Genomic DNA, 14209 nt, shown 5'->3' with positions numbered 1-14209 from the left:
AAATATAGAGATTTATTATTTACTGAGGATTAACTATTCACTTTTGAGTTTATTTTTTGATTTGGAAGAAAAGAAAATCTTTTTAACAGGAAAACCTTTAGAAATAAAATTATACATTTTGTTTATTTTAAAATTTAAAATTTCATTTTTCAATGAGATACCACTCAGCTAACCTGAGATTTAACATAAAATATTTTACTTCTTTTTCTTTGTTTTCTTTATAGTCAACTTATACAATACTGAAGACTGTTTATCTCAGTAAAGATCATCATTTAACCATAGCTCAAATATCTAAGAAGATATTTTATTTATGAATATAAAACATTAACTTTTCATGTGGCACAAATAAAATATAATTTTCTAGGACAGATATATGATAATTCATTAATATGCTGATTGGGAGATGGACCACTTTCTTCTACTATTCCTTAACTCATTTCTTTCTTTAAAAATAAGATCTCTTTTTGCTACCAATTTCTAAGTTAGAAATACAATTTTAGTAAAAATAGTCTCTTACATGCAATTTAAAATTGAAGGCATTTTTAATTAAATCACTTTCAGGGTTTATATTTTAGCAGTTGGTTGATTTCCTTTCTATTTTCCTTTCTGTATATGATCATAAATTATAAAATTTATAGATCTTAATATAACACATCAAGAAAGGATGTTTTATTTATAACAGTTATAAAAGGATTATGCAGGATACTAAATAGTTATTGACTTATTTACTGCTTTCTTTTTGTCAAAATATTTTGATATTTTTTAAGATCATAGGGCCTTATAATAAGTCAATGCAGTATATTTCAACAATTGCTTGAGGAGTCATATTATAGAAATAAATCAAGTTTACAGACAATTCCAGATTATAACGCAAACATATTTTTAAAAGCATAAATCCCCAGATCACAGAATTACTCCAAATTAATTTTTCCCCAAATCTCACAAATCTTTTATCTTACATCATGATTATCACCAACCTGTTGCATTTAAATATATTATGTCTGCCATAGAAAAGAGAAAATGAGAGGTAAAGTGATTAAGTTTAGAAATTATTGAGGCACTTGCTTGGCAACTTTTCACTGCCATTTTCTTAGGCAGTTAGGTACATCCTTGGGGAATCTCAAAAATACACAAGATTTTTTCATTTTCACCTTTGACTTGTTAATATGCACACTTATTGGTTGGGGGGGGTAGTTTATGACTTCTAGTACTATCTTTTTTTTTTTTGGTATGGTAATCAGAGAGGAAAGTTGACTTTTTTTTTCCTTTGAGGGGGTCGGGATTATATTTTTTGCATCATGTACGCTTGCAGGATAATATACATTTATTTAGTGGAAGGCTGTGATCTTAAATGATCCTCTAAGTGGTTTTGAGGGAGAAATATGTCACCAGTAGGAAATGACTAAGAGACGACAGGGAAAGGGACGTGGAGAGCCTATTCCAACAGCTTAACTCATGATGTCATCAGAACCCCGAAACTGTATGCTCGTCATCCATCCACATGTTAACTTCAATAAGGTGCTTTTGTTCCTACGCACATGGGAATGCGCACACTCTCCCCAGTAGACATTTAGCCCATCTTTCTCCCTGAGAAGATTCTGCATAAACATTTGTCATTTCTATTTGATACTGCCCTAATATTAAATCAAGTCTCTTACTGGTTGAAGCTGAATGGTGTACCAGAAAAGTATGGCTTCCTCTTTGCTTCATTTAAAATTCAAATGACATCTACCACATAAATAAGCTAATACTGAGACTGTTTTTGAGATAGCATAATCTTTTGTTCAAAAAGTATGTTCCTTCAGATCTGAATTAAAACTCAGGGCCCCCCCTTTTTTTTGTTAGTTGTTAGTCTGTTTTTTTTAACCATCTTTAAAAGATTTTTGCTTAAAAAGTGTGTCCCCTCAAATCTGAATTAAACCTTCAAGCCCTTTTTTTTTTCTTTTAACTCTTTTCAAAGATTAAGTTTGGAGCTGTGGAGTTATCATTGCTCAGCAATGCTAAATCAAAGCCTTTTTAAATAAATAAATTTTAATCTTCGACGTCAAATATGAGAAATTTCAACAATGGCATGGAAGAGGTTTTATCTAGACTGATTTAGCATTAGTAGCATGTAAAAAATAATAATAAAAAAAGAAAGACTGTTGTCAATTTTCTAAATCCTGTGAAAAGAGGAAGAATGCTGATTCTATTTTCTCTTTGTAAACTACTTTGAGATCCTTAGAAGAAAAGCAATAGATAATTATAATCTTCAGTGTTGCTATAACCATCATTAGTTACTGATGATTTTGTTGTTAAAATATTTTCTAATAAATAATAAAATGATGAGAAACAAGAATTACTAGCAGGATAAAGAGAGGAAAAAAAGAAGAAGAAAGGAAAAGGAAAGGAAATAAACTGACCATAGGAAATTGAATGTTGAGGATTCTGAAGTAGGTTTAAATATATAGTCTAAAAACCAAATTAAATTTTTTTGACCATTCTTTTCACAAAGGCACACATATGGAGACTCAATTTTTATATATAAGAAAAAATTAAATTGGTATGTCAAGTTTATTTCAAACTTCAGTGCTGTTAAATTTGCTATTATATCTAGGTAAATATAGAAATCAGTATTCTCTGAAAGATTTCTTTTTTCCAAACTAGAAACAGGATTAAAAGAGGAAAAGGTCAATTTATCTTTCACCCTGATAATTGGATTAAGGGCTTTCTGAGTCATAAAGATGTTTAACTTAAAAAAACCTTAATTATTCCATAATGACACAATTCTTCAAAATGTAGTCATCATTTGTAGATACCTTGAATAAGAAAAACAGAATTTGGGGAAAAGATCTTCCAGAGGGAAAGGGGAAAACTGTTAGCCATTTTTACCCAGAAAAAAAAAAGAATCTATTTTACTAATATATCAAAAATACAGATTTGGAGGTAAATATTTATTTAGGAGAAATCAGCAAATACGAAAATAAGTATTTAATTTGAGGGAAAGCACTCAATAGAGTGAAAAATGCTCTGAAAATGAGACTAAAATACAAGAGAAAAATTGAGTCTTAAGAATAATCTATTGAATTTTTTGCTCAAAAAATTTTAGTCAATTTTCTTTTCTTTTATTTTTTTTTTAAAAAATCATGTTGCTAGAACCACATTGATCTCAAAAACAGCAGCCTTCCTTGTTGACTGGCTTTGTTGGGCCTTGCCAACGAACTGTCTTTAGCTAGAGTTAACCTCTTAAAGATCCCCTCGACCCCTGTGTTTGCATTCAAAATATTTTTTACCCTGTCCAGTACCTTAGTTGCTTGTTTTTTTTTTCTCCACCCCACCTTTTCTTAACTGGGTATTTGTCTTTTCATCCATAATTTCCCATCATGCTGTCCTCACTCTCTCCTAAAGTATTCTCCCTCAATTTTTTTTTTTTGGTCATCTTATTTTTTTTTTTTTGCTTGCTTTTTTTTTTTTTTAAATAGCCTTTTCCCCCCCCGTATAGAGTAAATGCCTTTTTTGTTTATTTGCTTGTTTTGGTTCTAGGGCCACACCTGGTGGTGGTAAGGGTTTACTCCTGGTTCTGTGCTCAGGGATCACTCCTGGTAGAACTCAGGGGAACCCACGGGGTACCAAAGATAAAATTAAGGTCGGCTGTGTGCAAGGCAAGCGCTGTAGCCACTCGAGTATGTACAGCATTGATTCTCTCCTGCTCAAGTCAGTGTCTTTTATTGCAAACTGATGGTCCTTTTACAGTCAAGCCTTTCTGTATGGGAGAAGCAAGAAGCATTGGTGGAAATCAGAGGAGTGTTCCCCTGGCTCTTGGGTTCTAGTTCTTCCTGACAGCAGCAGGGATGCAGGATGCTGTGTGTCCTTGGGTGAAAAAGATCTGTGCTGGGGCCCTCCTGGGATGGACCTGGGGTTTCCAGGGTGTATGTTGTCATGCGTGGATGCACATGCAGTGGTTCTCCAATGGGAGGTTTCCCCTAGTCTTGCTGGAACAGCTGTGACGTCCAGCTGAACTGATAGGTTTAAAACCTGTTGTTGAATTCATCTCCCCTGGTTATGAAGCAGTGAGTGGTAAGATTTGCTCGATTATCTGATGAAAATCCACGCTGGCCTGCTCCCTCTCCCCCTGTAGATGTGATTGCATAGGATTGGTTTGTTCATCTTTTGAATCGAGAGAAGATCCATCTGGAGAATTAGTCAGCTTGGATGTGAATGAAGGGAACTTACATGTTTATGAGAAGTATTGAGTTTTGTAGGCCCATGAATTTGGGAAGACATTCTCCTTTGTAAGATGGATGTATTTAAAACGAACCTTAGTTATTTTCCGGTTAATGACGCCAATAGCAATAACTTGGGGAATACTGGTGTTTTTCTGTTTGTTTGTTTTTCATGATTTTTGTGTTTGAGTACATAAACTTTTTGCTTGAAAGTGTATGTAGCTTATGACTCTCCCTCAGGTACACACAAAGAGAAAACATTTACAGAACACTCGAGAGAATCTCTTACCCTCTCTAGATATCACCCATATATTGTTTTGTTTTATTTGAGCGGGGGTAGGGAGGGAAATTGGGCCACACACAATGCTGCTTGAGGGTACTCCTAATTCTGTGCTCAGGGATCACTCCTGGTGGTGCTCAAGGGGGACCATATGTGGTACTGGGATCAAAATGGAGTCAGTTGAAGGCAAGACCAGTGTCTGAGCCCCTGATCTATCTCTTCGGGCCTATTTTTCATATTTTTTAGTAAGCACAGCATGGTCTGAAGAATGAACCAATTTCCAAGCCAATTTTGCATATGCCCATTTAAAGTAGAATTTTAATATTCTCTTATTCTTATTTAACTTTTTTTTCTTTTTTTTCTTTTTTCTTTTTGGGTCACACCCGGCGATGCTCAGGAGTTACTCCTGGCTCTGAACTCAGGAATCACTCCTGGTGGTGCTCGGGGGACCATATGGGATGTACCCGCTGTGCTATCACTCCAGTCCCTGTTTTAACTTTTAAAAATAAATTAATTTTTGTTTGAGGGCCCTCGCTGCCAGTGCTCAGGGCTTACTCTTGGTGGTACCTGGGGGATAATATGTGGTATAGGAACTGAACTGAGGTTGGCCAAGTGCAGAGCAAGCCAAATTCATTTATATTTTTGTTTTTGTTTTTGGGCCATGCATGCTATGCTCAGAACCTGTTTCTTTTTCTGTGTTCAGGGATCACTCCTGGAAGGGCTTTGGGAATTGAATCCAGGAAAACCAAATGAAGACAAGTGCCTTAACCCCTGTCCTATTAAGATTTCTTAAAATACTCATTTTCCCTTTCTCTTTCCTTTTGTTGTTGTCATGGTTGCAATATCTAGGGCTCACGTCACACCTTAGTGCTGGATGTCACAATAGTGATGCCAGGGACTGAACTTGTGGCCTCATGCATCCAAGGTGATTGTTCTCCTATTGAGCCTCATCCTTGAACCTGAGAATCTAAATATTTTATAAAACTGATGGAACCCCTGGATGGTTCACCCCAATTGGGGTGATACTGGTGTTTTTCACCCCAAACTTCCCAACTCCCCCAAGCTGCCTGTGGTAGAGTGAGACACACTATTTGCCCTACATTTCAGAAAACACATGGTGGTCTAGACTGGGGGTGCTGTTTAAACTGTGGGTCGTGGCATCACTGACTGGTCGGAGGGGCCATGAAAAAACTGTCATAGGTGAAAGATTTCTAAAAACGCGATGACCAAAAATGAATTAAAAATAGAATATCCCAGGTGTTTCTAGGGGTGCTCACCCTTGCTGCTTGCTTCTTGGACAAAATGATGTCTGAAGTGGAAAATTAAAGAGCCCTGGGCTGTGCAGGCCTATAGTCTAGCAGGGAGGAGTCTTGCCTTGCATGTGTCCAACCTGGGTTCAATCTTCAGCATCACATATGGTTTCCCAAGTCCCACCATGAGTAATCCCTGAGCATCCCCCAGTATGGCCCAAAAACCAAACAAACAGATGCTGGTCATGTGGTGTGGTGTTTGGTGGTATATGTGTTTGTGTGTGTGTGTGTGTGTGTCTGTGTGTGTGTGTGTGCATGCGCGCATGTGTGTGTGTGTTTGTGTGTCTTGGTGACACTGGGACAGTGGTAGAGGGAAGTGCGTTCTGGTGTCAGAATGTTTTCTCTGTGAGTTCTACCAATAATAGTTTTGTAAACTGTGATGCTTAATACAAAGCAAACAAAAAGGCTGGTCTAGACTTAGGACCAGTTAGACCTGGAGCCTTAGATCTAGAAGATTATTTCTGGGCAAAACAGGTGCAAGGGCTGAGTTCTTGGGGAAGGCAAAGAAAAACCAAAAAAAAAAAGTAGAAAAAAGAAAACAATAAAAAGAAAAGGCTGTATGCTTACTGACGAGGGAAGGTAGCCTTTCCTCTCCTCCCAAATTCTTCCTTCCACTCCCCTCTTCCTTCCTTCTCTCTTTTCTTTTCTTTTCTTTTCTTCTTTCCTTTCCTCCTTCTGTTCCTTTCCTACTTCCTCTGTTCCTTCTTTCTTTCTTTCTTTCTTTCTTTCTTTTTTTTCTTTCTTCCTTTTCTTTGTTTTTAAAAATTTTTTGTTTTTTGGGTCACATTCAGCGATGCTCAGGGGTTATTCCTGGCTCTTCACTCAGAAATTACTCTTGGCGGTTCTTGGGGAGCCATATGGGATACCGTGATCATATGGGATTCCAGGTGTAGCCCTGGAGTCCTCCCAGGTCAGCCACATTCAAGGCAGGCATCCTCCCTATCCCTCTAGCCCGTGGAGGGCATTTTTAAAAAGACAGATACAGCACTGTTTTCACTATGCTAGTACCTGACCTCACATCTGAAGCTCAGAGATCAGTGTTCTTTCACTTTGTAGGGCTGTATAATAAACATTTATCGACTTTAGACGTATGTGAGCACTGACTTACATGTCGAAAGCAAAGAATAGGGGCTAGATAGATAGTTCAGAGATGAAGGTGCTGGATGTGGCTCACCCTGGTTCGATCCTGGAACCACATGTGATCTTGAGCACTGTCAGGAGAGATCCCTGAGCACTGCTGAGCATGACAAGATAGAGAACGAGTCTGGGGAGATAGTACAGGGATTAGGGTGCATTCAGGTGCCTGACCCAGGTTCCATTTCCCTCTCCAAGCCCCCAGGATCACTGGGTGTAGCCCTGGAGTCCTCCCAACACTGCTGGCTGTCACCCTAAGTGGTCCCCACAGCACAGAATCCAAGCAACACAGCATCCTTGGGCCCTAAAACTGACCCACTGACCCAGTTAGCCAATTCAAATTAACAATGGTCTCTCCGGTTCCTCTGAGCTCTACTGAGGAGGCCCCTCACAAAAAGCCAGATGATTGAATTATATGACCTCTGTGAAGGTCTCTAGTATCAACTGTGGAATCAGTGGTCAATAAATATGCATTTATTTGCTACCTCTCAGGATGAATTCAAGTACAGTGAGCTGAAAAAGCTCACCAGAGGTCAAGATAACGTACTAGGTGGTTCCTGACAGAAAAGTGTGTTTCACCCTAAGGGGACTCTGGAGGTGAGGAATGTGTGTGTGTGTGTGTGTGTGTGTGTGTGTGTGTGTCTGTGTGTCTGTGTGTGCGCGCACACACCTTGGACAAGAAGTAGGTTTTCTAGAAAAGTAGTGAGTCCAGCCCTTTCTTTCTCAGAGATCTCTGCAAGGAGGATCTGGAAATGGTAGGTACAACACTGGTTGGAACCTTTGTTGATGAGAATGATCTGGAAAACAGGATTCTGCCTAGGCTTCAGATCGGAGAGGAAATTGAGTGCTGAGCAAATAATTTGGTACTAAACTCAAAGGCATGGCAGAGTTCCCCAATGCTGGGGACTCAGGAATTGCTGACTCATGAGAAGAGGAGAGAGTTGGGTTGGAAGAGCGAGATGAGGATATCAGGGAGCCTGAGGCAGCCTCAGGTAAGCTCTGGCCATTGGGAAGAGTCACCTGCTAGTTTGGTCTCACATTGAGGGGCATAAAGAGCCTCTCAGTATCTGTATTGCAAGCCATGATGTCTGAAAGGAGAGAGAGAGAGAGAGAGAGAAAGAGAGAGGTGCCTGCCATACAAGCAGGCTGGGGGGGGGTGCAGAGTGGCAGGAAGGATACGGGGGATATTGGTGGTGGGAAATGTACACTGTGTACACTGGTGGAAAGATGGATATTGGATCATTGTATGATTGAAACTCTTGACGAAAGCTTGCGGAGAGTTCGGAGCGAAGCGGGGGGAGCAATAAGAGATAGTACAGTGGAGAGGGCGCTTGCCTTATATAGGGCTGACTGACATGGGTTCAATCCCTGGTGCCACATATGATCTGCTGAGCCTGCCAGAAGTGATTCCTGAGTGCAGAGCCAGGAGTAACCCCTGGGCATCACTGGGTGTGGGCTAAAATCAAAACAATGACAATACCACCACCAACAAAACAGTCAGGGCTTGCGAAAAACTCAAGTGAGTGACAAGCTCCAGTGATCAGAAAGCCTAGGAGTGGGCAGGTTTGGGGGAGGTCTTCCTAAAGAGGTTCTTTCCTCAGGGTTCACGGTAGGGATCAGGGCTTTCCTGGAAGCGGTTGACTTCCTGGGTATTCGATTGCCATGTGCATGTCGGGATCGCTCCTGGGGTAGAAAAGGCTCTGGGTTTGGGTAAAAGAATCCAAACATGAGTGCCTTCACCCGGAGTTCTGTCCTTCACTTAAGTGTTTGGTCGCCTTTGTCCTTTATGCTCTTCTGTTCTCAGAAAGGGGCTTACCCCCTCCTGTCATGCCAAGGAGAGTTCGGCTCTCTTTAGGAGGGAAATCACCTCAACTCCTTCCTTCATGGCCATTGTGGTTGTGATGGCCAGAGCACATACTTATGGCTGGCCGGGTGCTCGCGCACCCTCAGCTGTGTTGCTGGTGTGTTGCTGGCACACGGAGCTGAGGGTCCCGGGGGATCACCCAAGGCTGAGTCCTATAGCTGTGATGTTCACACACACGCCTACTGGGAATTGCACTTCACAGCTGGGGTGCTCACACAGCTCTTATCTTTTAGTGATGCTGTCTGGGAGGTCACACTACTACACAGACAGACACACACACACAGCAATAGGGAATATCAAACAGCAGAGATGACAACTTCTGAGTTAGGTGTATGTGATACCACTGGGGATTGAACTTTCAACCTAACGCTTAACAAGGCAGGTACTGTCCGCCTCTGAACGATGGCTCTGCTGGGTCTGAAGCAGCTTTGCAGTCCTGATTGTAATTCTGTGTATCTGTGTACGGGTGGGACTCTTCCCTTTTTTATTTTTCTTTTTGGCTTTTTGGCTCATACCTGGGGCAATGCACAGGTGTTACTCCTGGCTCTGCACTCAAGAATTACTCCTGGCAGTGCTCAGGGGACCATATGGGATGCTGGGAATCGAGCCCGGGTCGGCCGTGTGCAAGGCAAAAGCCCTACCCACTGTGCTATTGCTCCAGCCCCGGGACTTTTTCCTGAGCTATGACCTTTGTAAACTCTTCTATAAATTTGTCTCTAAACTTCCCTGTTCATGCCAGTCCGTGCTCATGGCAAATCATCTTTCTGCGGGCCTCAGAGGGGAAACTCAACTCTTCTTGGCCTCCATGGTACCCTTCCCTGCCTGGTCTCTTCTCTCACACACAATGCTGACCTTCCTTCCTTGTCTGTCCCAGAGTGCTCACTTCTCCACCTCATCATCCACTTCTTTAGTTAGTCCTCTAGGCTTCAGGCGCCCTCTCTTTTGAAATTTCTCTCCTGCAGGCAGCTCAGGTCTCTGCTCTGAGATCAGGAATTGTGCTGGATCAGACCATATCCAGTACCCTCACTCCAGTCTTTCATGTCATAGTGCATAGGAACATGCAGACCTGGGTGCTCCCTTCTGCAGGTGTAGACAGGCCTCACAGAGACCTCGGGAGCCTGGAGATCCCTAGCCAAGTAGGCCCTCTGTGTATGAAGTATCTGCATACCTGGAGACTGAAGACCAGGGATTACACACTAAACTGCTTATTTAAGTCTCTGAGTTTGAGTTCTTCCATCACTTTGAACAGTAGGGCGCTTACCTTGCATGCAGTCAACCCAGGTACTATCTCCAGCATCCCAAGAGTGATTCTTTTTTTTGGGGGGGGGAGGAGTCACACCTGGCATTGCACAGGGGTTGCTCCTGGCTCTGCACTCAGGAATTACTCCTGGCAGTGCTCAGGGGACCACATGGGATGCTGGGGATCGAACCTAGGTGGGCCGCATGCAAGGCAAACGCCCTACCCACTGTGCTATCACTCCAGCCCCTAAGGAGTGATTCTTGTGTGCAAAGCCAGGAGTAACCCCTGAACATCGCTGGGTGTGGTCCCAAAAAACAAATGAACAAACAAAAGAATCTTTTTGTTAGTAAATAGTGCATGCCATCTCATCCTAGTTTTGCAATACGCCCTTTCTTGGGGGGGGGGGGATTATTGTTGTGGGGTAGCATGTACTCTTTCACTTGAACCCCACCTCGACCCCTATAATATTATTCATCTGCTCAACTATCCATCTGTCCACTGAATCTCACCCCCCCTTTATTCTAATGAAGGAAACGAGGTTTTTTTTTTTATTGAAAGAAATTTACTTAGAAGGATGTGAGGAGAGGGGCCTAGCAATAGTACAGTGGGTTAGGCATTTGCCTTGCTCACAACTGACCAGGGTTTGATCCCCAACATCTGATATGGTCCCCTGGGTACCGCCAGGAGTAATTCCTAAGTGCAGAACCAAGAGTAAAGGTAAAGGTAAAGGCCCTCCCGTTGATCGTCGATTTGCTCGAGCGGGCCCAGTAACGTCTCCATTGGAGACTTTGTTGTTATTGTGTCTGGCATATCGAATACTCTCGGTAGCTTGCCGGGCTCTCCGAGAGGGGCGGAGGAATCGAACTCGGGTCGGCCATGTTGGCCGCTTGTAAGGCGAATGCCCTACCCGCTGTGCTATCGCTCCAGTAACTCCTGATAATCACTGGGTGTGACCCAAACAGCAGAAGAAAAAAAAAAAGAAGGATGTGAAGGGAGAGAAAGAGAGAAATAGGGAACAAGGGCTTGAAACAGCAAGCTTTCTCTCCAATTTTTATTTAGGCACCATAAATTACAATAGTGTTAAAATAGAATTTCAGGCGTGCATTGCTCCAACACCACATGAACCAGCAGAGTGTCAGCATCCCTCCACCAATGTCTCAAGTTTCCTTCTCTCCAACCCCCACTCTACCCATGAGATAAACTCAATTTGTTTGTTTGTTTTTTTTGTGAACCTTACCTGGTGATTCTCAGGGCTTACTTCTGGCTATGTACTTAGGAATCACTACTGGTAGTGTTCAGCGAATCATAGGGGAATGCTGGGAATGGAACCCAGGTTGACTATGTGCAAGGCAAGTGCCCTCCCCTCAATACTATCTCTCCAGCCCCTAAATAAACTCAGTTCTGTAGGCCAACTCTTGGTGTCTGTCTCACTGTACAATTGCTAATTCCTTACTAGGTTTCTTTATGTCCCACACATGAGAGAGGCCATTCTGGATCTGTCCCTGATTTGTCCCTCTCCTCTGACTGATCTCACTCAACACGGCACTCTCCAGATCCAGACACGTACCAGCAAATTGCATGATTTTGTCTTTTTTCCCCCTTTTTTCTTTTTTAGCTTTTGGGTCACACCTGGCGGTGCTCAGAGGTTATTCCTGTCTCTGCACTCAGGAATTACTCCTGGCAGTGGTCAAGGAATCATATATATGGGATGCCAGGATTAGAACGTGGATTGGCCGTGTGCAAGGCAAATGCCCTACCCCTTGTACTATCACTTGGCCCACAATTCTGTTTTTTCTTACAGCTGAACAGTATCCATTGTGTAGGTGTACCATGGCTTCTTTGTCCACTCACCTGTTCTCGAGCACTTGGGCTGTACCCCTATCTTGGCTGTTGTGCATAGTGTAGCAGTGAACACAGGAGTACAAATGTTATATTGAAATAATGTCATTTTTTGAATCCATAGAACCCGCTAATTCTTTTTGCTTGTTTGTTTTTATTTGGGGGCTCCATCTGGCTCTCCTGGCTTTGTGCTCAGGGATCACTCCCGGTGGGAGCTTGGGAACCGTATGGGGTGTCGGGGATCAAAACCGGATTATCTGGGTGCAAGACAAACACCTTATCTGCTATACTATCTTTCTGGCCCCGCATCCACTAATTTTTTTTTTTTTTTTGCTTTTTGGGTCACACCTGGCGATGCACAGGGGTTACTCCTGGCTCTGCACTCAGGAATCACTCCTGGCGGTGCTGGGGGAACCATATGGGATACTGGGAATTGAACCCGGGTTGGCTGTGTGCAAGGCAGACACCCTATCCGCTGTGCTATTGCTCCAGCCCCCAGCATCCACTAATTTTTATATCTGGATAAAAATTCTCTGTGGGGGGCCGGAGTGATAGTACAGCAGGTGAGGCATTTGCCTTGCATGGGGTCAACCCGGCTTCAATACCCAGCATCCCATATGGTCCCCCCAGCACCGCCAGGAGTAATTCCTGAGTGCAGAGCCAGGAGTAACCTCTGAGCATCACTGAGTGTGAGCCAAAAAAGAAAAAAAATATTCTCTGTGGGGAAAAAATTTGCCCTACCCACTGTACTAACTCCCTGGTTCCTTGGTGTTATTATCTTTTTTAAAACTTGTTCTTTGATGGCTGGAGCGATAGCACAGCGGGTAGGGCGTTCGTCTTACAAGCGGCCAACATGGCCGACCCGAGTTCAATTCCTCCGCTCCTCTCGGAGAGCCCGGCAAGCTACCGAGAGTATCTCGCCCGCACGGCAGAGCCTGGCAAGCTCCCCGTGACATATTCGATATGCCAAACACAGTAACAACAAAGTCTCCAATGGAGAAGTTACTGGGCCCGCTCGAGCAAATCGATGATCAACGGGAGGGCCTTTACCTTTACCTTTACCGTTCTTTGATGCTTTTCTGCACTGCTTAAGTTCCTAATGAAAAAAGTCAGAATTGGGGGTCTGGGGGAGATAACTCATTGGGCTGGGGTGCAGGCTTTGTATCTGGTCCCATCCCTAGAACTGCTTAGTTCCCCAAATAGCTGGAAGTAGCCCCCAAATATCATTGAGTGTGACCCCAAAATGAAACAAATTAGAATCCTGGAATGAATGCTGGCTTGCATCACAACAGATTGACTGTCCCTAATCTTTCCCTGTCTTGTTTCACCAAATAAAAAGGAAATATTACGGGTCAGAGCAATAACACAGTGGGTAGGGCACTTGCAGGTAACTGACCCAGGTTTGATCCCTGGAATCTCCTATGGTCCCCTGAGCACCACTAGGAGAAAGTCCTGAAAACCACCAGATTGTGCCCACTCCCCCCCAAAAAGGGGTGAGGTTTTATTATTTTCTTCTGTTGCAGTAACTTTGGTTTAAAATATCCTGCAAGTTTTAGGGTTTAAGTCTATTTTTGACATTTATATGTACTAAATTGTGATCCCCCAAAACTATAGGTTTCACCTATTACTGTCTAATTGACCTCGTAACCCATTTTACCCACCCACAAGCTCTTTGACCCTCTGATAAACACCATTCTCAGAGTGTGTGGTGTCAGGGATGGAACTGGGTTGGCCGCATGCAAGGCAAATGTTTTAACCCGTGTATTGGCTCTCTGATCCCAGATCTATTCATTTTACCATTGAGTTGGGCTTTTGCAATTGTTGTGATTGAGTTGTTTGGGTTCTTCATATAATTTGACTATTAACCCTTTGCCAGTTTGTGATTCACAAATATTTACCTCCAGAAAGTTATCTTCTTGTTTTGATGATGATCCCTTTAACTTATGTAGGAGCTTTTTTAGTATGCTGTATTTCAATTCACTTATTTTTGCTTTAGCATTCCTTGCTTTTGAATCTCATTCACAAAGATGTTACTAAGGCTTAGTGTCCTCAAGGCTTAGTGTCCTCAAGGAACTAGTCTCCATGCTTTTCAGTTATGTGCTTAATGGTTTCAGATCTTACATTCGTGATATTAGTATGTTTGTAGTTAATTTTTGTTTATGGTATAATTTAATGACTTTCTTGTGACTATTTAATTTTCCCTGTATCATTTATTGAAGAGCTTTTACTTCAAAACGGAAGGTTTTTTTAAAAAATATTTTTGTTTTGAGGGAAGCACACCTTGCAGTGCTCAGTAATTACTCAGAGCAGTGCTTAGGAGACCATATGGGATGCTGGGGG

Source organism: Sorex fumeus, unplaced genomic scaffold (assembly GCF_029834395.1).
Source record: "Sorex fumeus unplaced genomic scaffold, SorFum_2.1 ptg000007l, whole genome shotgun sequence".
Classification (NCBI taxonomy): domain Eukaryota; kingdom Metazoa; phylum Chordata; class Mammalia; order Eulipotyphla; family Soricidae; genus Sorex; species Sorex fumeus.
The sequence above is the reverse complement of the archived record's forward strand: the minus strand, read 5'-3'. Positions refer to the sequence as shown.